This window comes from Heterodontus francisci, chromosome 9, assembly GCF_036365525.1.
Source record: "Heterodontus francisci isolate sHetFra1 chromosome 9, sHetFra1.hap1, whole genome shotgun sequence".
NCBI lineage: Eukaryota > Metazoa > Chordata > Chondrichthyes > Heterodontiformes > Heterodontidae > Heterodontus > Heterodontus francisci.
The window spans coordinates 119,650,303-119,664,495 of record NC_090379.1 but is presented as its reverse complement, the minus strand read 5'-3'; positions in this window follow the sequence as shown (position 1 = coordinate 119,664,495).

The window sequence follows — 14,193 nt, the reverse complement described above, 5'->3', positions numbered from 1 at the left end:
TACAGAATCAAAATTCATCAAAGTGCAAGCTCTCACTACTTGCGCAGTATCAAAACGCATCAAAATACAAGCTCTCACTACAGTACAGAATCAAAATTCATCAAAGTGCAAGCTCTCACTACTTGCACAGGATTAAAACGCATCAAAGTACAAGCTCTCACTACAGTACGGAATCAAAATTCATCAAAGTGCAAGCTCTCACTCCTTGCACAGCATCAAAACTAATCAAAGTACAAGCTCTTACGACAAGTACGGTATCAAAACTCATCAAAGTACAAGCACTCACTACTTGTAAAGTATCAAAACTCATCAAAGTACAAGCACTCACTACTTGTAAAGTATCAAAACTCATCAAAGTACAAGCTCTCACTACTTGTACAGTATCAAAATTCATCAAAGGACAAGCTCTCACTACTTGTACAGTATCAAAACTAATCAAAGTACAAGTTCTCACTACTTGTAAAGTATCAAAACTCATCAAAGTACAAGCTCTCACTACTTGTAAAGTATCAAAACTCATCAAAGTACAAGCACTCACTACTTGTAAAGTATCAAAACTCATCAAAGTACAAGCTCTCACTACTTGTAAAGTATCAAAACTCATCAAAGTACAAGCTCTCACTACTTGTACAGTATCAAAACTTATCAACGTACAAGCTCTCACTACTTGCACAGTATCAAAACTCATCAAAGTACAAGTTCTCACTACTTGTAAAGTATCAAAACTCATCAAAGTACAAGCACTCACTACTTGTACAGTATCAAAACTGATCAAAGTACAAGCTCTCACTACTTGTAATGTATCAAAACTCATCAAACTACAAGCTCTCACTACTTGCACATTATCAAAATTCATCAAAGTGCAAGCTCTCACTACTAGCACAGTATCAAAACTAATCAAAGTACAAGCTCTCACGACATGTACGGTATCAAAACTCAGCAAAGTACAAGCACTCACTACTTGTAAAGTATCAAGAATCATCAAAGTACAAGCTCTCACTACTTGTACAGTATCAAAACACATCAAAGCACAAGCTCTCACTACTTGTACAGTATCAAAATTCATCAAAGTACAAGCTCTCACTACTTGCACAGTATCAAAACTCATCAAAGTACAAGTTCTCACTACTTGTAAAGTATCAAATCTCATCAAAGTACAAGCTCTCACTGCTTGTAAAGTATCAAAACTCATCAAAGTACAAGCACTCACTTCTTGTAAAGTATCAAAACTCATCAAAGTACAAGCTCTCACTACTTGTACAGTATCAAACTTCATAAAAGTACAAGCTCTCACTACTTGTAAAGTATCAAAACTCATCAAAGTACAAGCACTCACTACTTGTAAAGTATCAAAACTCATCAAAGTACAAGCTCTCACTACTTGTAAAGTATCAAAACTCATCAAAGTACAAGCTCTCACTACTTGTACAGTATCAAAACTCATCAACGTACAAGCTCTCACTACTTGCACAGTATCAAAACTCATCAAAGTACAAGTTCTCAGTACTTGTAAAGCGTCAAAACTCATCAAAGTACACGCTTTAACTACTTGTAAAGTATCAAAATTCATCAAAGTTCAAGCTCTCACTACTAGCACAGTATCAAAACTATTCAAAGTACAAGCTCTCACGACATGTACGGTATCAAAACTCATCAAAGTACAAGCACTCGCTACTTGTAAAGTATCAAAAATCATCAAAGTACAAGCTCTCACTACTTGTACAGTATCAAAACACATCAAAGCACAAGCTCTCACTACTTGTACAGTAGCAAAATTCATCAAAGTACAAGCTCTCACTACTTGCACAGTATCAAAACTCATCAAAGTACAAGTTCTCAATACTTGTAAAGTATCAAATCTCATCAAAGTACAAGCTCTCACTGCTTGTAAAGTATCAAAACTCATCAAAGTACAAGCACTCACTACTTGTAAAGTATCAAAACTCATCAAATTACAAGCTCTCACTACTTGTACAGTATCAAACTTCATAAAAGTACAAGCTCTCACTACTTGTACAGTATCAAAACTGATCAAAGTACAAGCTCTCACTACTTGTAATGTATCAAAACTCATCAAACTACAAGCTCTCACTACTTGCACATTATCAAAACTCATCAAAGTACAAGCTCTCACTACTTGGAAAGTATCAAAACTCATCAAATTATCAGCACTCACAACTTGTAAAGTATCAAAACTCATCAAAGTACAAGCTCTCACTACTTGTAATGTATCAAAACTCATCAAAGTACAAGCTCTCACTACTTGCACATTATCAAAACTCATCAAAGTTCAAGCACTCACTACTTGTAAAGTATCAAAACTCATCAAAGTACAAGCTCTCACTACTTGTACAGTATCAAAATTCATCAAAGTACTTGCTCTCACTACTTGTACAGTATCAAAACTCATCAAAGTACAAGTTCTCACTACTTGTAAAGTATCAAAACACATCAAAGTACAAGCTCTCACTACTTGTAAAGAATCAAAACTCATCAAAGTACAAGCACTCACTACTGTACAGTATCAAAGCTCATCAAAATACAACCTCTCACTACTTGCAAAGTATCAATACTCATGAAAGTACAGGCTCTCACTACTTGCACAGTATCAAAACTGATCCAAGTACAGGCTCTCACTACACGTACAGTATCGAAACTCATCAAAGTACAAGCTCTCACTGCTTGCACAGTATCAAAACTCATCAACGTGCAACCTCTCACTATTTGCACAGTATCAAAACGCATCAAAGTACAAGCTCTCACTACAGTACAGAATCAAAATTCATCAAAGTGCAAGCTCTCACGACTTGTACAGTATCAAAACTGATCAAAGTACAAGCTCTCACTACTTGTAATGTATCAAAACTCATCAAACTACAAGCTCTCACTACTTGCACATTATCAAAATTCATCAAAGTGCAAGCTCTCACTACCAGCACAGTATCAAAACTAATCAAAGTACAAGCTCTCACGACATGTACGGTATCAAAACTCATCAAAGTACAAGTTCTCACTACTTGTAAAGTATCAAAAATCATCAAAGTACAAGCTCTCACGACTTGTACAGTATCAAAACACATCAAAGCACAAGCTCTCACTACTTGCACAGTATCAAAACTCATCAAAGTACAAGTTCTCACTCCTTGTAAAGTATCAAATCTCATCAAAGTACAAGCTCTCACTGCTTGTAAAGTATCAAAACTCATCAAAGTACAAGCACTCACTGCTTGTAAAGTATCAAAAGTCATCAAATTACAAGCTCTCACTACTTGTACAGTATCAAACTTCATAAAAGTACAAGCTCTCACTACTTGTACAGTATCAAAACTGATCAAAGTACAAGCTCTCACTACTTGTAATGTATCAAAACTCATCAAACTACAAGCTCTCACTACTTGCACATTATCAAAACTCATCAAAGTACAAGCTCTCACGACTTGTAAAGTATCAAAACTCATCAAATTATAAGCACTCACAACTTGTAAAGTATCAAAACTCATCAAAGTACAAGCTCTCACTACTTGCAAAGTATCAAAACTCATCAAAGTACAAGCTCTCACTACTTGCACATTATCAAAACTCATCAAAGTTCAAGCACTCACTACTTGTAAAGTATCAAAACTCATCAAAGTACAAGCTCTCACTACTTGTACAGTATCAAAATTCATCAAAGTACACGCTCTCACTACTTGTACAGTATCAAAACTCATCAAAGTACAAGTTCTCACTACTTGTAAAGTATCAAAACACATCAAAGTACAAGCTCTCACTTCTTGTAAAGAATCAAAACTCATCAAAGTACAAGCACTCACTACTGTACAGTATCAAAACTCATCAAAGTACAACCTCTCACTACTTGCAAAGTATCAATACTCATGAAAGTACAGGCTCTCACGACTTGCACAGTATCAAAACTGATCCAAGTACAGGCTCTCACTACACGTACAGTATCGAAACTCATCAAAGTACAAGCTCTCACTGCTTGCACAGTATCAAAACTCATCAACGTGCAACCTCTCACTATTTGCACAGTATCAAAACGCATCAAAGTACAAGCTCTCACTACAGTACAGAATCAAAATTCATCAAAGTGCAAGCTCTCACTACTTGTACAGTATCAAAACTGATCAAAGTACAAGCTCTCACTACTTGTAATCTATCAAAACTCATCAAACTACAAGCTCTCACTACTTGCACATTATCAAAATTCATCAAAGTGCAAGCTCTCACTACCAGCACAGTATCAAAACTAATCAAAGTACAAGCTCTCACGACATGTACGGTATCAAAACTCATCAAAGTACAAGCTCTCACTACTTGTAAAGTATCAAAACTCATCAAAGTACAAGCTCTCACTACTTGTACAGTATCAAAATTCATCAAAGGACAAGCTCTCACTACTTGTACAGTATCAAAACTAATCAAAGTACAAGTTCTCACTACTTGTAAAGTATCAAAACTCATCAAAGTACAAGCTCTCACTACTAGTAAAGTATCAAAACTCATCAAAGTACAAGCACTCACTACTTGTAAAGTATCAAAACTCATCAAAGTACAAGCTCTCACTACTTGTAAAGTATCAAAACTCATCAAAGTACAAGCTCTCACTACTTGTACAGTATCAAAACTTATCAACGTACAAGCTCTCACTACTTGCACAGTATCAAAACTCATCAAAGTACAAGTTCTCACTACTTGTAAAGTATCAAAACTCATCAAAGTACAAGCACTCACTACTTGTACAGTATCAAAACTGATCAAAGTACAAGCTCTCACTACTTGTAATGTATCAAAACTCATCAAACTACAAGCTCTCACTACTTGCACATTATCAAAATTCATCAAAGTGCAAGCTCTCACTACTAGCACAGTATCAAAACTAATCAAAGTACAAGCTCTCACGACATGTACGGTATCAAAACTCAGCAAAGTACAAGCACTCACTACTTGTAAAGTATCAAGAATCATCAAAGTACAAGCTCTCACTACTTGTACAGTATCAAAACACATCAAAGCACAAGCTCTCACTACTTGTACAGTATCAAAATTCATCAAAGTACAAGCTCTCACTACTTGCACAGTATCAAAACTCATCAAAGTACAAGTTCTCACTACTTGTAAAGTATCAAATCTCATCAAAGTACAAGCTCTCACTGCTTGTAAAGTATCAAAACTCATCAAAGTACAAGCACTCACTTCTTGTAAAGTATCAAAACTCATCAAAGTACAAGCTCTCACTACTTGTACAGTATCAAACTTCATAAAAGTACAAGCTCTCATTACTTGTAAAGTATCAAAACTCATCAAAGTACAAGCACTCACTACTTGTAAAGTATCAAAACTCATCAAAGTACAAGCTCTCACTACTTGTAAAGTATCAAAACTCATCAAAGTACAAGCTCTCACTACTTGTACAGTATCAAAACTCATCAACGTACAAGCTCTCACTACTTGCACAGTATCAAAACTCATCTAAGTACAAGTTCTCAGTACTTGTAAAGCATCAAAACTCATCAAAGTACACGCTTTCACTACTTGTAAAGTATCAAAATTCATCAAAGTGCAAGCTCTCACTACTAGCACAGTATCAAAACTAATCAAAGTACAAGCTCTCACGACATGTACGGTATCAAAACTCATCAAAGTACAAGCACTCGCTACTTGTAAAGTATCAAAAATCATCAAAGTACAAGCTCTCACTACTTGTACAGTATCAAAACACATCAAAGCACAAGCTCTCACTACTTGTACAGTAGCAAAATTCATCAAAGTACAAGCTCTCACTACTTGCACAGTATCAAAACTCATCAAAGTACAAGTTCTCACTACTTGTAAAGTATCAAATCTCATCAAAGTACAAGCTCTCACTTCTTGTAAAGTATCAAAACTCATCAAAGTACAAGCACTCACTACTTGTAAAGTATCAAAACTCATCAAATTACAAGCTCTCACTACTTGTACAGTATCAAACTTCATAAAAGTACAAGCTCTCACTACTTGTACAGTATCAAAACTGATCAAAGTACAAGCTCTCACTACTTGTAATGTATCAAAACTCATCAAACTACAAGCTCTCACTACTTGCACATTATCAAAACTCATCAAAGTACAAGCTCTCACTACTTGGAAAGTATCAAAACTCATCAAATTATCAGCACTCACAACTTGTAAAGTATCAAAACTCATCAAAGTACAAGCTCTCACTACTTGTAATGTATCAAAACTCATCAAAGTACAAGCTCTCACTACTTGCACATTATCAAAACTCATCAAAGTTCAAGCACTCACTACTTGTAAAGTATCAAAACTCATCAAAGTACAAGCTCTCACTACTTGTACAGTATCAAAATTCATCAAAGTACTTGCTCTCACTACTTGTACAGTATCAAAACTCATCAAAGTACAAGTTCTCACTACTTGTAAAGTATCAAAACACATCAAAGTACAAGCTCTCACTACTTGTAAAGAATCAAAACTCATCAAAGTACAAGCACTCACTACTGTACAGTATCAAAACTCATCAAAATACAACCTCTCACTACTTGCAAAGTATCAATACTCATGAAAGTACAGGCTCTCACTACTTGCACAGTATCAAAACTGATCCAAGTACAGGCTCTCACTAAACGTACAGTATCGAAACTCATCAAAGTACAAGCTCTCACTGCTTGCACAGTATCAAAACTCATCAACGTGCAACCTCTCACTATTTGCACAGTATCAAAACGCATCAAAGTACAAGCTCTCACTACAGTACAGAATCAAAATTCATCAAAGTGCAAGCTCTCACGACTTGTACAGTATCAAAACTGATCAAAGTACAAGCTCTCACTACTTGTAATGTATCAAAACTCATCAAACTACAAGCTCTCACTACTTGCACATTATCAAAATTCATCAAAGTGCAAGCTCTCACTACCAGCACAGTATCAAAACTAATCAAAGTACAAGCTCTCACGACATGTACGGTATCAAAACTCATCAAAGTACAAGTTCTCACTACTTGTAAAGTATCAAAAATCATCAAAGTACAAGCTCTCACGACTTGTACAGTATCAAAACACATCAAAGCACAAGCTCTCACTACTTGCACAGTATCAAAACTCATCAAAGTACAAGTTCTCACTCCTTGTAAAGTATCAAATCTCATCAAAGTACAAGCTCTCACTGCTTGTAAAGTATCAAAACTCATCAAAGTACAAGCACTCACTACTTGTAAAGTATCAAAAGTCATCAAATTACAAGCTCTCACTACTTGTACAGTATCAAACTTCATAAAAGTACAAGCTCTCACTACTTGTACAGTATCAAAACTGATCAAAGTACAAGCTCTCACTACTTGTAATGTATCAAAACTCATCAAACTACAAGCTCTCACTACTTGCACATTATCAAAACTCATCAAAGTACAAGCTCTCACGACTTGTAAAGTATCAAAACTCATCAAATTATAAGCACTCACAACTTGTAAAGTATCAAAACTCATCAAAGTACAAGCTCTCACTACTTGCAAAGTATCAAAACTCATCAAAGTACAAGCTCTCACTACTTGCACATTATCAAAACTCATCAAAGTTCAAGCACTCACTACTTGTAAAGTATCAAAACTCATCAAAGTACAAGCTCTCACTACTTGTACAGTATCAAAATTCATCAAAGTACACGCTTTCACTACTTGTACAGTATCAAAACTCATCAAAGTACAAGTTCTCACTACTTGTAAAGTATCAAAACACATCAAAGTACAAGCTCTCACTACTTGTAAAGAATCAAAACTCATCAAAGTACAAGCACTCACTACTGTACAGTATCAAAACTCATCAAAGTACAACCTCTCACTACTTGCAAAGTATCAATACTCATGAAAGTACAGGCTCTCACGACTTGCACAGTATCAAAACTGATCCAAGTACAGGCTCTCACTACACGTACAGTATCGAAACTCATCAAAGTACAAGCTCTCACTGCTTGCACAGTATCAAAACTCATCAACGTGCAACCTCTCACTATTTGCACAGTATCAAAACGCATCAAAGTACAAGCTCTCACTACAGTACAGAATCAAAATTCATCAAAGTGCAAGCTCTCACTACTTGTACAGTATCAAAACTGATCAAAGTACAAGCTCTCACTACTTGTAATGTATCAAAACTCATCAAACTACAAGCTCTCACTACTTGCACATTATCAAAATTCATCAAAGTGCAAGCTCTCACTACCAGCACAGTATCAAAACTAATCAAAGTACAAGCTCTCACGACATGTACGGTATCAAAACTCATCAAAGTACAAGCTCTCACTACTTGTAAAGTATCAAAACTCATCAAAGTACAAGCACTCACTACTTGTAAAGTATCAAAACTCATCAAAGTACAAGCTCTCACTACTTGTACAGTATCAAACTTCATAAAAGTACAAGCTCTCACTACTTGTAAAGTATCAAAGCTCATCAAATTACAAGCTCTCACTACTTGCACATTATCAAAAGTCATCAAAGTACAAGCTCTCACTACTTGCACAGTATCAAAACCCATCCAAGTACAAGCTCACACAGCTGAACAGTATCAAAACTCATCAAAGTACAAGCACTCACTACTTGTAAAGTATCAAAACTCATCAAAGTACAAGCTCTCACTACTTGTAAAGTATCAAAACTCATCAAAGTACAAGCTCTCACTACTTGTACAGTATCAAAACTCATCAACGTACAAGCTCTCACTACTTGCACAGTATCAAAACTCATCAAAGTACAAGTTCTCACTACTTGTAAAGTATCAAAACTCATCAAAGTACAAGCTTTCACTACTTGTAAAGTATCAAAACTCATCAAAGTACAAGCACTCACTACTTGTACAGTATCAAAACTGATCAAAGTACAAGCTCTCAATACTTGTAATGTATCAAAACTCATCAAACTACAAGCTCTCACTACTTGCACATTATCAAAATTCATCAAAGTGCAAGCTCTCACTACTAGCACAGTATCAGAACTAATCAAAGTGCAAGCTCTCACGACATGAACGGTATCAAAACTCATTAAAGTACAAGCACTCACTACTTGTAAAGTATCAAAAATCATCAAAGTACAAGCTCTCACTACTTGTACAGTATCAAAACACATCAAAGCACAAGCTCTCACTACTTGTACAGTATCAAAATTCATCAAAGTACAAGCTCTCACTACTTGCACAGTATCAAAACTCATCAAAGTACAAGTTTTCATTACTTGTAAAGTATCAAATCTCATCAAAGTACAAGCTCTCACTGCTTGTAAAGTATCAAAACTCATCTAAGTACAAGCACTCACTACTTGTAAAGTATCAAAGCTCATCAAATTACAAGCTCTCACTACTTGCACATTATCAAAAGTCATCAAAGTACAAGCTCTCACTACTTGCACAGTATCAAAACCCATCCAAGTACAAGCTCACACAGCTGAACAGTATCAAAACTCATCAAAGTACAAGATCACACTACTTGTAAAGTATCAAAACTGATCAAAGTACAAGCTCTCACTACTTGCACAGTATCAAAAGTCATCACATGACAAGCTCTCACTACTTGGAAAGTATCAAAACTCATCAAAGTACAAGCTCTCACCACTTGCACTGTATCAAAACTCATCAACGTACAAGCTCTCACTACTTGCACAGTATCAAAAGTCATCAAAGTACAAGCTCTCACTACTTGTACAGTATCAAAAGTCATCAAAGTACAAGCTCTCACTACTTTACAGTAGCAAAACTAATCAAAGTACAAGCTCTCACTACTTGCACAGTATCAAAAGTCATCAAAGTACAAGCTCCCACTACTTGTACAGTATCAAAAGTCATCAAAGTACAAGCTCTCACTACTGTACAGTATCAAAACCCATCCAAGTACAAGCTCTCACTACTGTACAGTATCAAAAGTCATCAAAGTACAAGCTCTCACTACTTGCACTGGATCAAAACTCATCAAACTACAAGCTCACACTGCTGTACAGTATCAAAACTCATCAAAGTACAAGCTCTCACGCCTTGTAAAGTATCAAAACTCATCAAAGTACAAGCTCTCGCTACTTGCACAGTATCAAAACTCATCAAACTACAAGCTCTCACTACTTGCACAGTCTCAAACCCCATCCAAGTACAAGATCACACTGCTGTACAGCATCAAAACTCATCAAAGTACAAGCTCTCACTACTTGTAAAGTATCAAAACTCATCAAAGTACAAGCTCTCACTACTTGCACAGTATCAAAACTCATCAAAGTACAAGCTCTCACTACTTGCACTGTATCAAGACTCATCAAAGTACAAGCTCTCACTACTTGTAAAGTATCAAAACTCATCAAAGTACAAGCTCTCACTACTTGCACAGTATCAAAACTCATCAAAGTACAAGCTCTCACTACTTGCACTGGATCAAAACTCATCAAAGTACATGCTCTCACTACTTGCACAGTATCAAAACGCATCAAAGTACAAGCTCACACTGCTGTACAGTATCTAAACTCATCAAAGTACAAGCTCTCACTACATGCACTGCATCAAAACCCATCCAAGTACAAGCTCTCACGACTGTACAGTATCAAATCTCATCAAAGTACAAGCTCTCACGACTTGCACAGTATCAAAATCCATCCAGGTACAAGCTCACACAGCTGTACAGTATCAAAACTCATCAAAGTACAAGTTCACACTACTTGTACAGTATCAAAACTCATCAAAGTACAAGCTCTCACTACTTGCACAGTATCAAAACCCATCCAAGTACAAGCTCACACAGCTGAACGGTATCAAAACTCATCAAAGTACAAGATCACACTACTTGTAAAGTTTCAAAACTGATCAAAGTACAAGCTCTCACTACTGTACAGTATCAAACGTCATCACATTACAAGCTGTCACTACTTGGAAAGTATCAAAAGTCATCAAAGTACAAGCTCTCACCATTGCACTGTATCAAAACTCATCAACGCACAAGCTCTCACTACTTGCACAGTATCAAAACTCATCAAAGTACAAGCTCTCACTACTTGCACTGGATCAAAACTCATCAAAGTACAAGCTCTCAGTACTGCACACTATCAAAACTCATCAAAGTACAAGCTCTCACTACTGCACAGTATCAAAACTCATCAAAGTACAAGCTCCCACTACTGTACAGTATCAAAAATCATCAAAGTACAAGCTCTCACTACTTGCACAGTATCAAAACTCAGCAAAGTACAAGCTCTCACTACTTGTGCAGTATCAAAACTCCTCAAAGTACAAGCTCTCACTACTTGCACTGTATCAAAGCTCATCAAATTACAAGCTCTCACTACTTGTACAGTATCAAAACCCATCCAAGTACAAGCTCACACTGCTGTGCAGTATCAAAACTCATCAAAGTACAAGATCTCAATACTTGCACAGTATCAAAACGCATCAAAGTACAAGCTCACACTGCTGTACAGTATCAAAACTCATCAAAGTACAAGCTCTCACTACTTGCACAGTATCAAAACTCATCAAAGTACAAGCTCTCACTACTTGTACATTATCAAAAGTCATCAAAGTACAAGCTCTCACTACTTGCACAGTATCAAAACTCATCAAAGTACAAGCTCTCACTACTTGCACAGTATCAAAACTCATCAAAGTACAAGCTCTCACTACTTGCACAGTATCAAAACTCATCACATTACAAGCTCTCACGACATGGAAAGTATCAAAAGTCATCAAAGTACAAGCTCTCATGACTTGCACTGTATCAAAACTCATCAAAGTACAAGCTCTCACTACTTGCACAGTATCAAAACTCATCAAAGTACAAGCTCTCACTACTTGCACTGGATCAAAACTCATCAAAGTACATGCTCTCACTACTTGCACAGTATCAAAACGCATCAAAGTACAAGCTCACACTGCTGTACAGTATCTAAACTCATCAAAGTACAAGCTCTCACTGCATGCACTGCATCAAAACCCATCCAAGTACAAGCTCTCACGACTGTACAGTATCAAATCTCATCAAAGTACAAGCTCTCACGACTTGCACAGTATCAAAATCCATCCAGGTACAAGCTCACACAGCTGTACAGTATCAAAACTCATCAAAGTACAAGTTCACACTACTTGTACAGTATCAAAACTCATCAAAGTACAAGCTCTCACTACTTGCACAGTATCAAAACCCATCCAAGTACAAGCTCACACAGCTGAACGGTATCAAAACTCATCAAAGTACAAGATCACACTACTTGTAAAGTTTCAAAACTGATCAAAGTACAAGCTCTCACTACTGTACAGTATCAAACGTCATCACATTACAAGCTGTCACTACTTGGAAAGTATCAAAAGTCATCAAAGTACAAGCTCTCACCACTTGCACTGTATCAAAACTCATCAACGCACAAGCTCTCACTACTTGCACAGTATCAAAACTCATCAAAGTACAAGCTCTCACTACTTGCACTGGATCAAAACTCATCAAAGTACAAGCTCTCAGTACTGCACACTATCAAAACTCATCAAAGTACAAGCTCTCACTACTGCACAGTATCAAAACTCATCAAAGTACAAGCTCCCACTACTGTACAGTATCAAAAATCATCAAAGTACAAGCTCTCACTACTTGCACAGTATCAAAACTCAGCAAAGTACAAGCTCTCACTACTTGTGCAGTATCAAAACTCCTCAAAGTACAAGCTCTCACTACTTGCACTGTATCAAAGCTCATCAAATTACAAGCTCTCACTACTTGTACAGTATCAAAACCCATCCAAGTACAAGCTCACACTGCTGTGCAGTATCAAAACTCATCAAAGTACAAGATCTCAATACTTGCACAGTATCAAAACGCATCAAAGTACAAGCTCACACTGCTGTACAGTATCAAAACTCATCAAAGTACAAGCTCTCACTACTTGCACAGTATCAAAACTCATCAAAGTACAAGCTCTCACTACTTGTACATTATCAAAAGTCATCAAAGTACAAGCTCTCACTACTTGCACAGTATCAAAACTCATCAAAGTACAAGCTCTCACTACTTGCACAGTATCAAAACTCATCAAAGTACAAGCTCTCACTACTTGCACAGTATCAAAACTCATCACATTACAAGCTCTCACGACATGGAAAGTATCAAAAGTCATCAAAGTACAAGCTCTCACGACTTGCACTGTATCAAAACTCATCAAAGTACAAGCTCTCACTACTTGCACAGTATCAAAAGTCATCAAGGGACAAGCTCTCACTACTTGCACTGTTTCAAAACTCATCAAAGTACAAGCTCTCACTACTTGCACAGTATCAAAACTCATCAAAGTACAAGCTCTCACTACTTGTACATTATCAAAAGTCATCAAAGTACAAGCTCTCGCTACTTGTACAGTATCAAAAGTCATCAAAGTACAAGCTCTCGCTACTTGTAAAGTATCAAAAGTCATCAAAGTACAAGCTCTCACTACTTGTCAAGTATCAAAAGTCATCAAAGTACAAGCTCTCACTCCTTGCACAGTAGCAAAACTCATCAAAGTACAAGCTCTCACTACTTGCACAGTATCAAAACTCATCAAAGTACAAGCTCTCACTACTTGCACAGTATCAAAACTCATCAAATTACAAGCTCTCACTACTTGGAAAGTATCAAAAGTCATCAAAGTACAAGCTCTCACTACTTGCACTGTATCAAAACTCATCAAAGTACAAGCTCTCACTACTTGTAAAGTATCAAAACTCATCAAGGTACAAGCTCTCACTACTGTACAGTATCAAAACTCATCAAAGTACAAGCTCTCACTACTTGCACTGGATCAAAACTCATCAAAGTACAAGCTCTCACTACTGTACAGTATCAAAACTCATCAAAGTACAAGCTCTCACGACTGTACAGTATCAAAACTCATCAAAGTACAAGCTCTCGTGACTTGCACAGTATCAAAAATCATCAAAGTACAAGCTCTCACTACTTGCACAGTATCGAAATTCATCAAAGTACATGCTCTCGCTACTTGCACAGCATCAAAAATCATCAAAGTACAAGCTCTCACTACTTGTAAAGTATCAAAACTCAGCAAAGTACAAGCTCTCACTACTTGTACAGTATCAAAAGTCATCAAAGTACAAGCTCTCACTACTTGCACTGTATCAAAACTCATCAAAGTACAAGCTCTCACTACTTGTAAAGTATCAAAACTCATCAAAGTACAAGCTCTCACTA